General features: G+C 38.9%; 1 protein-coding gene across 8 annotated transcripts in view; it reads right to left on the reverse strand.

Moving 5' to 3' along the window:
* Window positions 1-14168, reverse strand: part of MAPKAP1 (MAPK associated protein 1) — a 233574-nt gene that overhangs the window by 111215 nt on the left and 108191 nt on the right. The gene's annotated exons all lie outside the window — the stretch shown is intronic.

Below are 14168 nucleotides of genomic sequence, written 5' to 3' on the forward strand. Positions count from 1 at the left end.
CAGAACGTCCAGTCTGTACTCCTAGATTCCAGCCTTGCCCATCTTAGAGCCAACACACACTTCATCCTCTTTCTTTGGGGGAAGTAAAAAGCCAATTTGCTGAAAAGGGGTGGGAAACTATACCATCATAAAGAGAACTTAAAAATCAATTAAAAGCACTTTAAGATACCCTGCTCCAAAGATGCATTGTGAAAATGCTAATCTGCTAGCATTCACAGACATGAACCTAACAGTTCACAAGGCGGTAGGGTTCTAAATTATGCAGTTTAAATTTGGAGTTTTAATTATATGATTGATGCTTAAATTAATTAATTGCAAAGTGTATGCTAATTGTTTAATTGGTTGCTTGATCTATATAGATCATTTTTTGAATTAAATGAGTTGATTTACAAAGTTTATTGATTGGATGTGACAATGAATTATTTCACTGACTACCTGATTTGCAATTTTCCCAATTAATTCACAAATCTTTAGCAGCAACTCTGCTTATTGAGAGAAAGCCTACTTCAGGTGATCTATACTCAGTCTGTCATGACTAAGAGATATTTATTATATAAAACAGGTAATAAGGACAGATTAAAATTAATGGGAACTGTAAATTTGCTAAATGGATGGATAACAAGAAAGTAATCTGGCTATGTTCGTCACTATAAATTTCATGTATTTGCAACGCTGTTAAGAAATTTAAAATTCATCTCTGAATGATATGGGAAACTTACAGATCTTTGCAAGAGGTTGCTAACTTAAACACCAAACACAGCAGCAGAAAAAAGTCCTTTAGATAAAGAAAGTGTCATGGTATGGCAGCTAAGAGCTTTGGGTCCAGAAAGACCTGAGTTAAAAACCTAAGCTCCAGCACTCATGGGCCATGTGATTTCACAAAATAAAATTCACCTCGAGTTTGAGTTTCCACTTCTATAAAAAGGGTACAATCACCTAACTCAGAGGTAGTTATGAAGATTAGAGAAGATGATATATGCAGAGCCTACCATATAAGAGAGGTAAAAAATAAATGGTATGGTAACTATAATAAAGTCAGATGGAAAATAACTTCTACAGTTACCTCAATCCTTAAAAATGCGTTGTGGATGCATATTACAGCAACAAAACAACAATCAAGCTAAGGGACATGTTCTGGAGTTAACATATCGGCAGTGTTCCAGCCTCGGGGCCACTGAGCCTCCAGGGTTTTACGAACAGGGCAGACACTGATGAAGCAAGCAACGGACAGCACAGATTATTTATTGCCGTGTAAATCATCCTGAGGAATGTCTGTGATTCCCCAGCACCATAGAGGTTTCAAGGGCAAATAATAAGCCTATTGATCAAAGCAGAAAGCCAAACATTGGTATCAGAAGAATTCTGCTTTGATTGTCATGGGATGCCCCCATTTCCCCTTCAAAACAAACTCAACAACTGTCACAGGCTAAGATCCAAGGGCCAAAAGATTCGCTGCCAAGTGCTACTATTCTCCTCAGTTTTTAAAAACAAAGTGTGAAATTAGTTATTCACTCAAAACACATTTGCAAAGTACTACCCTGTGCTGTCGCCTGCTCTGAGCACTGGAAACACAGCAAAGAAAAGAATGAATGATTCCCCCTATATTATACAAGATTAATGGAAGTCTTTTCTGGGTCATGAGTAAAATTTAGTAGCAAACAGTACTCCAACCCTTTGACCCCTTAATAGAACATTTGAGGGGAAAATGACTAAAACTCCATATTCAATGCATGGACATATTGGTTCCTTTGTGCCTTTATAAAGGAATCATTAATAAAAGAAGCTACCGTGGTATTTTGACTTTTTTTTTTAAACAATACATTTTTTTAAAGATTTTATTTATTTGACACACAGAGAGAGAGAGAGAGAGAGAGAGAGAGAGAGAGAGAGCACGAGCAGGAACACAAGCAGGGGGAGTGGGAGAGGGAGAAGCAGGCTTCCCTCGGAGCAGGGAGCCCGACGCGGGGCTCGATCCCAGGACTCTGGAATCATGACCTGAGCCAAAGGCAGACGCTTAACGACTGAGCCGCCCAGGTGCCCTATAGTATTTTGACTTCTAAAACCTCTTCAGGATTCCAAATTAGTACTAGCACAATAGCCATTAGTATCATTAGCTACATTGAGTGCTATGTGCCAGACACCGTGCAAAATAGTGTGGATGTATATACATAAGCTCAATGAGTCTTCACACAAACTCTGTGAGTTATTATTATTTCTGTTTTACAAATTAGAAAAGTGAGGCTCAATGAAGTTAAGTGGTTTGCTCAAGATTAAATAGCATGTAAGTGACACACCTGAGTCAAACCCAGGCAGTTAAGAGCCCTCACCCTTGTCCCCCACCTATCCCTCTGCCAATTCCATGGTGTGTCTAGACTTGCCAAGGCCCTTGGGAACTCTTGCTCCTAAGGAAATGCCACATACTTTGAAAAGAAGGAGGAAGCCATGACATACTACTTACAAAAAATTAGAAGCTTAGAAAGATTTATTTCAACCTCTTCACTTTTACAGAGGGGGAAGAGATGCCTAGAAATAAGGAATAAGATGCCCACGACAACCCAGCTAAAACAGTGGCAAAGCTCGTTCTAGAGAACTCAGGTCTCCTTACTTCCATTCCGTTACTCTTTGATCAAACCAGAAACTGGTGGCATTTTGAAACAGGGAGAGAAAAAGGGGGAAGCTGTGGTCCATGACTCAAGAATACCCCAAATGCAGACATCTGGAACTTATAAAACAATGAAAACAGGGGTGCTTCCTCCTTGTGACCTGGTTTGGTAGAATCAAGAGCGGTTTTGCAGTCAGATCTGGTTTTAACGCTAATTTGACCACTAACCAGCTGTGTGACTAAATCTCTCTGAGCTCCTCCATTTTCTTATCTATAAAAAGCTTTCCTTGAGTTCTCTAGGAGAATCATTTGGATCTCTAGGAGAGAGAATCCAAGTGATTCTCCTCTGTGGTCTTTCAGGACTTGATTAGTATTTCCACGTATACTTATCACATGTTTTTCTTATTTATGGTTCTATGTTCTCCTAAAAAGCAAGGATTCTTCTATTGTCTCTGCATCCTCACTGAAGAGTAAAATGGCTGGCACTTAGAAGGTACTTAACAAATATTTGTTGAATGAATGAATATATGAATGTGTAGACTGAATCACTCTACCCATGAAAAAAACATAAAGGGTATTATTAATGATGTGTGTGCTAACGAGAAGAGGAGAAGTAATAAGCTTTTCTTTTTCTTTTCCTTGCTTGTCACATTGATATCTGTTAACCAAATGGGGCTTTCTAAGCAATGCACATGTGTCAGAGATTGTAATTCAAGACAAAAGGAGGAAAAGGCCCAGGAAGAGGGGAGGATGAAAGAGGCATTTTTACAGTTCATCAAGATATGAGTACTGGCATCTCACTTATTTTTTTTTCTTTCTTTAAGGGGGGGATGGGTGGGGGGGGGAGAGAGAGAGAGAATCTTCAGCAGGCTCCATGCCTAGTGCAGACCCCAACATGGGGCTTGATCTTAACAACCCTGAGATCAAGACCTGAGCCGAAATCAAGAGTTGGACGTTTAACTGACTGAGCCACCCAGGCACCACATACCTCACTTTTTTATGGAGAAAAAAACACTGAGAAATTATTACAACGATGCAAAAATGTTTAATTATATGCATATAAAGCAACTAGAAGGAAAGTACCAAAAAGTTTACAAAGGTTGTGTTTACATTTAGGCAATGAGCACTTTCTTTCCTGTACCTTCCAGATGTCCCATAATGACTAAGTATAACTTTCATTTTCCTTTATAAAATATTTAACTTATTTTTTGATAAGGGCAAGCAGGCTTATTAGAAACATGGAACAATTTAGAAATATGGAACAGTACAAGGAAGGTTGGGAAATCTCTCAGCCCACTGTAGAATCACCTGTCCTAGAGACTCTCAGCATTGCCTGCCTCATCAACATCCCCTGATCCCTAAGTGGTCATTTTCTCTATCAAGTCCTGGAATTATGGAGAAAATAACCATACATATCTACTGTATAAGGGTCTTTATAAGGATTAAATGATTTAATTAATTGCACAGTACCTGGCAGGAAAAAGGAGGCTCATTTTGTCAAAACTTCTTCTACCACTCCTAAGCTTCTCATCACACAGAAGCAGAGTTAACTAACAGAAGCACGGCGGAGAGCATGAAACAGGGAACACTGAAAGTCCTGTTTGTGAGTCGCTATCAGAGAGACGGAGGAATGATAAAAGACTAATAAACGACTGCCAGTTCATTCTCTTTATTTAAGAGTCTGGTTTTTTGTCTTTTTTATTCTTTGTTCATTTGTTTTGATTCTTAAATTCCATGTATGAGCGAGATCATAAGGTCCCCGTCTTTCTTTGACTTATTTCACGTACTTATATCCTCTAGATCCATCCATGTTGTTGCAACTGGTGAGATTCCATTCTTTTTTATAGCTGAGTAATTTTTCATTGTTTGTGTATATAGATAAAGTGTGTATATATAGTGTACACACACACACACCACATCACATCTTCTTCACCCATCTATTGAAGGATACTTGGGTTGCTTCTGTATCTTGGTTATTGTAAATAATGTTGCAATAAAAACACGGGTACATATATCTTTTTGAATTCATGTTTTCATTTTCTTTGGGTTAATATAACATTGTATATTAATTATTCTGGAATTAAAAATTAAAAATAAAAAGAGTTGTTCCTGAGGGGGGAAAAAAAAAAGACTAATGGAAATAAGTACAGCATAACAGGATCCACAGAAAGAGGTTTAATTCAGGGGCGCCTGGGTGGCTCAGTCGTTAAGCGTCTGCCTTCGGCTCAGGTCATGATCCCAGCGTCCTGGGATCGAGCCCCACATCGGGCTCCCTGCTCCACGGGAAGCCTGCTTCTCCCTCTCCCACTCCCCCTGCTTGTGTTCCCTCTCTCGCTGTCTCTCTCTTTGTCAAATAAATAAATAAAATCTTAAAAAAAAAAAAAAGAAGAAAGAGGTTTAATTTTAGAAGTGGGTTGGCATGGAAAAAGAAGTCCCTTCCAGGGACAATTATGTTTGTGAGAAGACTGGAAGTTAGAACAATGAACGGGGGCAAAATGGACCTGTTGCCAAAAAGAGATCCTTCTGGAGGACAGATAGATGGAGATGACACACATACACACTCTGTCACTCTGTCATTAAACATACTCATGAGAGCAACTCTGGAGATTTTATTTTATTTTATTTATTTGTGAGAGAGAGAGAGCGAGCAAGCACAAGCAGGGAACAGAGGGAGAAGCAGTCTTTGGTACCTCTCCTCTCCCACACTTCCCATATCTAATTGATCCCTAAGTCCTATGAATTTTACCTCTTAAATACTTCCAGAATCTGTCCTCTTCTCTTAATCTCCACTGTGGCCCCTGCCCACCTTAGTCTCATCCCACTCCATCACTCCATCTTCTCTTCCCTACTTTGTGCTCCAGCCATACTGGTCTTCGTTAGTTCCCTGACCACTACATGCCTCCTCCTGCCACAGCGTCACTGTCATGAGGTTCCATCTGCCAGGAACCTCCCCCCGCCAAATACTCCGGTATCGTTTTCTCAGGGAATTTCTCCCTGACTCACAAGGCTAGGCTCTCATAAACGGCATTCGTTTCCTTCACATTACTTAACTCCGTTTTTATGCAAACATTATTTGGCTTAATTACTTGAATTATTTGCCCATTTCTCTCACTAGATTGTGGAATTCATGAAAGAAAGACCATGTTTGGCTCCTCTCACCATTGTATATCCAGCAAAATGCGTGGTATATAACAAACACTCAATAAATATTTATTGAATGCATGAATGAATACAAATGATAAGTGAAATGAGCCAGTTACAAAGTGCTCTTACACTTGATAATTTCTTCTTCCCCAGCAAACTGTAAATTTTTTGAGTGCAGCGATCACATTTCTCTTGTTCTCCATTTTATCCTCAATACCTAGGGCCTGGAACTCCATAAATTTTTGCTGAATGAAGGAATAACAAAGAACTGAAGCCTTCAAGATTAAGCTGGATATCAAGAGAAGAGTGAGAAAGGCATTTCTGACTAAGGAAACAGCAAAAGCAGACATGGTATCAGTGTCAAGAAGCTGCCAGTTAAAGAATGTGATGTGTTAAAGAATGGATGCATGGGAGCACAGCCGAGGGTCAGAATGGGAAGGGCCTCTTAGGCCATATTATTTAGGTAAGTGGTTCTCAATGATGACTCTAAGGAAAATAAATTAGAAGCAGCAACCCAGAAATGGGAGGAGAGCAGACAGAGGTGGTCGTGTCGACAGTGAAAATGGGGAAGTATAAAGAATTCAAATTGCAAAGTTGTCAGAAAACATAATATAAGGTCAAACATTCTTATATACTCACAAAAGCCCACAAGGGCACCAGTGTATCATAGCACAGTACAATTCTCTGAATCATTAAGAAAGGGCTAAGTTATACTTCTGTTGCTGAACTACTACCAGTATTGGTCGTAGTGGTAGCTGGCTGTAGTTACAGTATTTAATGGCAACAGAAATAAACACTTACTGAGCATGTGTCATGTATTTTCTCATTTTATTTTCATAACTATCCTGTTATCCTCATTTTACACATGAAGTAACTAGAGTATATGGCATTGAAGTAATTCATCCAAGATCACACCGATGGTTCAGTGTTAACACCAGAATTCAAACCCAGACTACAGCTTTGGACCCCACATTCTTAACCACTATGCTATACTCTAAGAAGGCAGGAGAAAATACTAAAACATTTTAGAAAGCTTCTATGAAAAATTATTAAAATATGGGGCACCTGGGTGGCTCAGTCAGTTAAGCGTCTGCCTTCGACTCAGATCATGATCTCGGGGTCCTGGGATCGAGCCCCACGTTGGGCTCCCAGCTCAGCAGGGAGTCTGCTTCTCCCTCTCCCCCCACCCCCCCATTGTGCTTTCTCTCAAATAAATAAAATCTTTTTAAAAAAAGAGATATTAAAACAAAGAAAGTACGACAATGACTGAGATGAACCTTCAATGGTCTCCAAAAACCAAGTTTCCCAAGGGCTCTAAGAAGCTGGGGGTTGTGTCAGAATGAAGCAGAGCCACAGTGAACCCCACTACACAACTATAGCATGTGTTGGTATACTTTACAGCCGTACTTTCCAACAGGTGGCTATCAAGCACCTGAAACGTGGCTAGTCTGAATTGATATGTGCTATATATAGCAAATAAACACTGAACTTTTAAAACTCATGACAAAAAAAGAACATTAAAAGTTTCATTAATTTTATCAATTACATGTTGAGATAGTATTACTTTAGACACAATGGGTTAAATCAAATATAACCCATGAAAATTATAAAAATTATTTAAATTATAATATTAGGGAAATAAATTTCACCCATCTTCTGGGGACTTTTAAAACTGTTGTCAGAAAATTTCAAATTGTAGGGGCGCCTGGGTGGCTCAGTTAAGCGTCTGCCTTCGGTTCAGGTCATGACCTCAGGGTCCTGGGATCGAGCCCCGTGTCGGGCTCCCCACCCGGCGGGGAGTACAGCTTTCTAGACTACAGCAGAGCTCTTCAGGCTTTTAGTAGCTCACCCGTCAGCAGCCTAATAAAGAACAACAGTAAGAGACGAGTGAAATAGGTTGAATGTTTAAGGGACAACTGAAAAGAAGAAGGCAAAGAATAGCCATTTTAGTGTACAACAGAGTCATAATATATGACTAAAGTCTGCACAGAAACTGGGACTAGTCGAAATTACCCTTGAAAAATCCCTTAAGTTATCTATGCAGTAGAGTAAATGTGATTGCCTGTAAAGAGCCGGGTATACCTCCCAGCTGAAGTTCTTGACAGGATAAAACCTCACTGAATTCTATTTTTCTTCCTTTCACAAATGGGTGTTACTCAAAAGATATTGTTTCACTCTTGAATATGATGAAATATAAATTAAAAAGGAATGTTTTACAATTTTTTATAGGTCAAAAATAGATCCACACAAATATTGTCAACTGATATTTGACAAAGGAGCAAAGGCTTCGGGAGCAAAGCAGCAAAAGGAATGTAGAAAGGATAATCTTTTCAAGTGGGTATTCACATGTTAAAGAAAAAATTAAATGTAGACATAGACCTTACACCTTTAACAAAAATTAACTCAAAATGGATCACAGACCTAACTGTGAAGCATAAAAAACATATATATAAAACTTCTGGAAGATAACATACAATAAAATTTAGGTAACCTTGGGTTTGGTGATGATTTTTTAGTACAACACCAAAATACAATCTATGAAAGAAAAAATCGGTAAGTTGGAGTTGATGCTGTTAAGAAAATGAAAAGATAAGCCATAGATTGGGAGAAAATCTTTACAAAACATATCTGATAGGTATACAAAGAACTCTTAAAAATCAGTAAGAAAAAACCTGATTAAAAAATTGGCCAAAGACCTGAACAGACAGCTCACCAAAGAATACAGATAGGTGACAAATAAGCATATAAAAAGATGCTCAATATCACTTCATTAGGGAATTGTAAATTAAAACAAAATGTGGGGTGCCCTAGGTGGCTCAGTTGGTTAAGCGGCTGCCTTCGGCTCAGGTCATGTTCCCAGGGTCCTGGGATCGAGCCCCGCATCAGGCTCCCTGCTCCTCGGGGAGCCTGCTTCTCCCTCTCCCTCTGCCTGCCGCTCCCCCTGCTTGTGCTCTCTCTCTCCCTGTCAAATAAATAAATAAAATCTTTAAAAAAAATGAGATACCACTGCACACCTATTAAAATAGCTAAAATCCAAAACACAAACCAAATGCTGGAAAGGATTTACATCAAAAGGAACTCTCATGCATTGATGATGGAAATGCCAAATGGTATAAACTGTCATGGAAGACATTTTGGCAGTTTCTTAGAAAGCTAAACAAAGGCTTATCATACAATCCAGCAAACTGCACTCCTAGTTACTTGCAAAATGAATTGAAAACTCATGTCTACATGAAAACCTGCCATAAATGTTTATAGCTAATAAATAATAATTTATAACTAATAATTGCCAAAAATCGGAAGCAACCAAGCTGTCCTTCAATAGGTGAATGTAAAAATAACTGTGGTACATTCATGCCATGGAATATTACTCAGCTACATAAGGAAATGAACTATCAAGCCCCAAAAAGACATGAAGGAACCTTAAATATATGTTGCTAAGTGAAAGATGACAGTCTGAAAAGGCTACCTATAGTATGATTTCAACTAGCTGACATTCTAGAAAATGCAAAACTATGGAGACAGTAAAAAGATAAGCAATTGCTAAAGGTGAGGCAGGAGGGATGAAAGAGTGGGGCACGGGGCATTTTTAGGCTGGTGGAACAATTCTCTATGAAGCAGTCATTAGAACTGTACAATACAGGGGCGCCTGGCTGGCTTAGTCGGAAGGGCATGCGACTCCTGATCTCAGGGTCGTGAGTCTGAGCCCCACACTGGGTGTAGAGATTACTAAAAGAATAAATAAACATAGGAAAAAAAGAATTGTACAATACAAAGAGTGTACCCTAATGTAAACTATTGACTTTAGTTAATAATAATGTATCAGTATTGGTTCATCAATTATAACAAATGTACCACACTAACACAAGGTGTTAATAATAGGGGAAAACAAGTGTCAGGAAGGAGATGTGTGGCAACTCTGAACTTTCTGTGCAGTTTTTCTGTAAACCTAAAACTACCTTAAAAATAAAGCCTATTTAAAAATGTTTTCAAAATCTTATAGGTAACTTCAGAATTTTAAATAAATCAAAACAGAAAAAGGCAACAACAAAAAACCCTAAAACACAAAACTGAAAACAAGTTGACTAACATGAAACTAACACATCAATGGTGAAGATAAATGTTAGTAAGATAAACTTCCCTATAAAAAGACAGTGATTTAGGGGTGCCTGGCTGGCTGAGTCAGTGAAGCATGAGACTCTTGATCTTGGGGTTGTGAGTTCAAGCCCCACGTTGGGTGTAGACGTAGACATTACTTAAAAATAAGATCTTAAAAAAAAAGAGAGCGGTTTAGACAGGGTCAAAAAAAAAAAAAACCCTCACAAAACTATTCAACATATTTAAAACAAAAAGGCAAAGGTAATAGGCTGAACACAAAGACAGACCAGACAAATGCAAAGAACAGGAGGCAAAAAAGCTCATATTACTGAAATAAAGCAAAGAAAAAGGCAGGACACTACATAAAAAAAACAGGCCTGTTTTATATTGAAAAAAGTACAATTCACAATAAGATATGAAATGCATGAACATTTTTGTGTGCTGAAATATGTAAAGTGGAAACTGTTGAAATCTCAGGAGAAACTGACAGAAACAAACAAGAAAATGGAAACATTAATCCACTTCTCTTAATCATCCATAGACCAAATAGTCAAAAATATAAGTAGATAATAGTACTTAAAGATACTGCTCTAATAAGAATATACTTAATTCTATAACTTATAAACATTTCTCCAGAATCCACAAAATATTTATAAAAATTCATTGTGTAGCAAGCCCCCCAAATATAAGTGAATCTCTAAGCAGAAATTTTATAGGCCACATTTTCTGATGAAAATTCAATAACATGAATCTACACAACAAAACCTAAATTAAAAAATTCAACTACCGAGAGATTGAAATGATTTGTTTGTTTCTTGCAAATGTTTTTCCTAAAATTACTTTATGAAAGTAAGCAGGGAATTAGCTTAAGTACCACATTCCATCTTGCTCAAGAGTAACAGGTATAAGAGCAAAGGAAGCCAAAAATTCTAGCCAAATTCTCCATTCCCTCCCTGGGCCAAAGCCTACTACCACTGACAGTTTTCAAGGCGCAGAGACAGGAGAACAATATTCCTAAATAAATGGTTTTCTTTTTTTTTTTTTTTAAAGATTTTTTATTTATTTATTTGAGAGAGAGAATGAGATAGAGAGCATGAGAGGGGAGAGGGTCAGAGGGAGAAGCAGACTCCCTGCTGAGCAGGGAGCCCGATGTGGGACTCGATCCCGGGACTCCAGAATCATGACCTGAGCCGAAGGTAGTCGCTTAACCAACTGAGCCACCCAGGTGCCCAATAAATGGTTTTCTTAACAACCATACTGAAACTATGCATCTAGCACTTTGGCCCCCTGTGAATGAAGAGCTCTTCACAGGGCTAACCCACTGGAAAAGACCAAATAAGGATCTATTCCAACACTTAAGTACAAATAAGCTAGAAAGAAAATACCTTGCACTGTACTGCCTGACAGGAAGAGACCCCGGGTATTTATTTTATAGATTGTCTTATACCAAACAAAACTGAGAAATCACTGTCACATAGGAATTATAAAAAATTTCAAAGGACCAGTGGTTTATTCAGATTCAATGTAATTTTGTAATTCAAAATACACTTACAAAGCAACAACTAAAAAATGTGAATGTGCTAGATATCTCAGGAATATAAATCTTAGTACGATGTACTCAATTTCAGAAGCTTACAAACTACTACAAGAGACAATCTCTGTTTTGGGGGTTCAGAATTGCTAATTAAGTGATTTGAATCCTCCTTGTCCTTACTACTTTTTCATCTGCTTTATCTATCAGTTTTTGATAGGAATGCATCAAAATCTCCCATTATGACGGTGGATCAGTCAATGCTCCTTTACAATTCCCTTAAAATATTTTGGGACTATATTGCTAGGTGCATACACAGTCATAATTATTATCTTGGTGGGCTGTGTCCCTTTTTTCATTATGTAGTATACCAAAATATGCTACTGATGTGTTTTTGCCTTAAATTCTACTGTTTTGACTCTTTGCAACAGGCCCACCTCCCCACCTCACGCCCACCTCGGCCAGGTGAAGCTGAAGACTATGGACCATGGGAAAGGAGAAGGTAGAATGGCTGCCTGACAGCTTCTGGAATGGAAAGGAAATAAAGATCTTTTGTAAAGGAAAAGTTCTTAATTTTGATGAAGTCCAACTGATCCTTCTGTTTTCTATTATGGATCCTACTTTCAGTGTCATGTATAAGAACTCTTCATCTAGCTCTTGGTCCCAAAGATTTTCCACTCGGTTTTCTCCTAGAAGTTTAGTTTTATATTTCAGGCTCAATTCATTTTTGAATCCATTTTATACAAGATAGATGACATTTAAGTTGATTTTTTTAGTTTAAGCATGTCCTGTTGCTCCAGTGGCATTCGTTGAAAAGGCTATTCCTTCCTCCATTTCATTTGTATGTGCTTTTAACATGAAGACTCGTTCATACCTGCCTCCAATCTGGGAAATACTCCGGCATCATTCTCTCTTCAAATACTGCTTCTTCACGATCCCCTCCACTCTCTGCCTCACTAGTGTTCCTCCATGTCTCTTAACTCGCTCGTCTTTCATTCTCTGTATCTCTTTATCTCTCTGTGTTACATCCCAGGTTGAAATCACTGGTACTATCGTTCAACTCAGTCCCTCTCTAACTGTGCCCAGTCTAGAGTTAATCCCATATGCTTTCTTGTTACTTTAACAAATATATTTTATACTTCCAGTACTTATAATTGGTTCTCTTCTAACTTTATCCCTTAATTCTCATCTGCTTGGTTTTCTTTCACTATTTCTTAGAAATTTACCATGGATGTTATTCCTTCAACTCTTTGATGATTTTAAACATATTTATTTGAAGTTAATTTTCAGATTGCTTTACCATATTTTGTTGGGAGTGAATTCATCTCCTGATTATTGTCTTTCTTAGTACTCATTATACTTGTTTGTTTGGGAATTTCAATTGGCTAGCTCTTCTTGAACAGGAGTAGTTTCTCCCTTCCTCTCCCTCCCTCCCTTCCTCTCCCCCGCTCCCTGTCCTTACAGTTATTGCACCATCTTCCACCCCTGTCTGAGCAGAGGTCTTCACTCTAGAACCAGGTCTTATCCTGGCAGCTTAGGGCTCCTATCCCTTAGAAACACTAGGGATATCATAAAGCCAGTCATGTCATGGCCAGGCCCCAGTTGCACTCCTCTCTCTATTCCCCCACCTCCCCAGAAACACAACTTTGAACAAGCCACAGACCGAGTTCAGTTTCTTTTCATAAGGAGGACAGTCCCACCCCAGTTCGTAGGTTCCAGCAGTGAGACTTCTGCTTCCTTTGGTCTCCATACCCTCAAGCGTGTTGCCCATTCTTTTTTGACATCATGGCATACTTTGAAAATAATAGTATGTGGGGATGCCTGGGTAGCTCATTCAGTTAGGCATTTGCCTTTGGCTCAGGTCATGATCCCAGGGTCCTGGGATCAAGTCCCGCATCGGGCTCCCTGCTCCGCGGGGAGCCTGCTTCTCTCTCTGCCTGCTGCCTCACCTGCTTGTGCTCTCCCTCTCTCTCTCTCTCTGACAAATAAATACAATCTTAAAAAAAAGAAAAGAAAGGAACAGTATGCGTACCACACGTGGGTTCACTTCTCCACCCAGAAATGATAGCTGGGGGTTCTGATCACCCCAGGCCCTGCCTAGCTACGTTGAAGCCTGATAATAATCAATATTTCCACACCCCAATAAACTTATTCACAGCATGTTCTCTGGGAAATACCACCCTAAAAGAGTTGACTCTCTGCACATGCTGCCTGTTTCCATACTTCGTTCTGTTTTTAGGCTACCAGGATGTTTACCTTGTTATTAAGATACAAGTCTGTCAATAACATGTTTCATTTATCACTGCTATATATTTGGAACACAGTGCAGAATTTAAAGCCTGAATTTGAAGGACCATCCTAACATAAGTCCATGCTGTGCCCTCTGTTTTAGAACACCCTCCACTCTCAACCTCTCTGCATCACTTTTCCCAACTCCAAGTTTCAGTTTAGATGTCACTTAGTCAAGACCGCTCTTCATGACTCCACTCTCACCCCCAACTATGGGGTCAGATGTTCTCACAGAACCTGATTTTACATGCTATTGTACTGTACTACTATTGCCTATTTACCTTGAACAGTAAGCTCCCTGCTGGCATGAACTGCCTTTTTCATTTCTATATGGCAAGATGTAGCACTGTGCTCCAGTAAGTATGGATTCTGTGAACATTTTAATATCACCCACAATAACAGAGTAGGGAGTATAATGTAATAGAGAAGAGCTATGGCTCCGAAGCCAGAGATTCCCAGATTTTAATGCCAGTTCTACCACTTACTGTGTGAGTTAGGAAGGTT

The sequence above is a fragment of the Eumetopias jubatus genome, unplaced genomic scaffold (genome assembly GCF_037043125.1).
Source record: "Eumetopias jubatus isolate StellerSeaLion01/CBP00866 unplaced genomic scaffold, mEumJub1_p1.0 scaffold_15, whole genome shotgun sequence".
NCBI lineage: Eukaryota > Metazoa > Chordata > Mammalia > Carnivora > Otariidae > Eumetopias > Eumetopias jubatus.